We start from the raw sequence: 2,057 nt of genomic DNA on the forward strand, positions 1-2,057 counted from the left end.
ATTGTGGGTTACCACATAATCGACTTTGTTACCTAATTGTGTAATCAGCCCACTAATATGAATGTTTTGATTCATAAATTCCTCATTATGTTGATTCTAATCTGAAATGAAATTTTCCATGATCTTTTCAAGGTTTGATTTCTTAGGAGTAGCTTGTATAGGCTGAGTTGGTCTTTAGGCTTGGAAACCTGGTGATCTCCGAAGTGCATTATTTTGAGGAAAAGTATAGTTATTGTTCTTGTAAGAGAAGTTTGTATTATTCCTCCATCCAAGGTTGTAAGTGTTTGAATAAGGGTTTCCTTGGGCATAGTTGACCTGATATGGGCTTGGTTCAGCTAGAAGACTGCACTCGACAATGATATGTCTCGGGGTTCCACGGATTTCACATCCGGGTTGCATTGCAGCTACGGTAGCTGTAGGGTTTATGACTAAGTTTTCAAACTTTTGGTTTAGGACGTCCATCTTGGCATTCATATGGTATAGGCTGCTAACTTCGTATATACCTCATTTTGTTTCTTGCTTCTCTACTTGTGCTCTTTCAGAACCCCATTGGTAATGGTTTTGAGCCATGTCTTCTATGATTGTGCATGCCTCAGGATATGGTTTGTTCATTAATGCATCGCCAGCGGCAACGTCGATAGTCATCCTTGTGTTGTAGAGAAGTTTGTTGTGGAACGTATGAATGATCAACCATTATTCTAATACGTGGTGTGGACAAGCTCTTAATAGTTCTTTGTATCTCTCCCAAGCGTCGAAAAGAGATTCACCATCTTGTTGTGTGAATCTAGTAATTTGGTTTCACAAAACAGTGGTCTTGCTTGGTGGAAAGTATCTAGAGAGTAATACTTTCTTCAGATCATTCCAAGTAGTTATTGAATTGAATGGGAGGGAATCTAACCATGGTCGCACTCTGTCTCTGAGGGAAAAAGGGAATAAACGTAAATGTATCGCCTCAGAAGCAGCGTTTTTCGTTTTTAGTGTGTCAGCTAGTTGAATGAACACTTTTAGGTGCTGGTTTGGGTTCTCTGTTGGGACACCAACAAACTGGTTTTGTTGTACGATTTGTAATAACGCGGGTTTCAATTCAAAGTTATTAGTTGTGATTGCAGGGTTAACAATACTTGAATTAGGTTCTTCATTAGATGGTAAGGCAAAATCCTTGAGTGGCCTACGGTTTTGATCTTATGCCATTTCTCTTTTGATTCGTTGGAGAAAAAGTTATGCACGTACATATCTTTCTGGTTCAGCTATTGGGTCTTCTAAAGTTCCGGTATTACGAGTCCTTCGCATTGACCGGGAAAAGGGTGCCTTAATCTAGATGGTGTAACAACAGGGTTTTGATATTTGACGTAATTGGTCCCCGAAAATGGCGCCAAAAAATTGATGTGTGTTTTCCGCAAGTATACGGAGTGTATCAGAGTAATATAAAAGGTTGTCGAACCCACAGAAACCTAATGGTCAATCTATCAAAGAGTTAGAATAAGAACAACAAAGTGAAAATAATAAACTTGAATGAATTCAGAAATATAATACCAGAATGTGGCTTTCATCGATCAATAGTACTCTTATGATTCCTAAGTATAACTACTTATGGGGAAATGTTTTCTTCCTTGAAAAAGAATTAATTGAAAAGGAATTGTCGCTCTAGCATATTCGGAACCAGGTTTTACTCTCTAAATTATATCGTCCTCTCTCACGTGCCCGGTGTGTGTTGTATTAAAGTAGTGACCACCTATTTTAGAAATTAGATTATGTTACTTAGTTAAAAAGTGGTTATGGTTGGAAAATTTAACTTTAAAGGGCTCTCGGCTTTCTCTCGGATAACCGGATTCTAAACTTATAAAGGAGTCTGAAAATAGTTTTAAAATCACTTTCTAGAAATATCAAATTCTAGTTCTCTCACGGTGTTTATTAATCAAAAACTTAATAATTTTACCTTAGGTACCTAACTGCTTTTAATCTTATGCAGCGTATCTACGAATCTACTCTCGTAGTAACCTGACCAATTTAATTTCCGAAAAATTGAGATAAAAACCAAAACAACCCTGATAGTAAGC

General features: G+C 37.3%; 1 non-coding gene across 1 annotated transcript; it reads left to right on the forward strand.

Annotated features, from left to right (window-relative positions):
- The first annotated feature begins 700 nt into the window (after positions 1-700).
- On the forward strand, positions 701-807 carry LOC127099221 (small nucleolar RNA R71). Its single transcript, XR_007793751.1, has one exon. It is a non-coding gene; the product is annotated as a small nucleolar RNA R71 (small nucleolar RNA).
- Positions 808-2,057: the final 1,250 nt, after the last annotated feature.

The sequence above is a fragment of the Lathyrus oleraceus genome, chromosome 6 (assembly GCF_024323335.1).
Source record: "Lathyrus oleraceus cultivar Zhongwan6 chromosome 6, CAAS_Psat_ZW6_1.0, whole genome shotgun sequence".
Classification (NCBI taxonomy): Eukaryota; Viridiplantae; Streptophyta; class Magnoliopsida; order Fabales; family Fabaceae; genus Lathyrus; species Lathyrus oleraceus.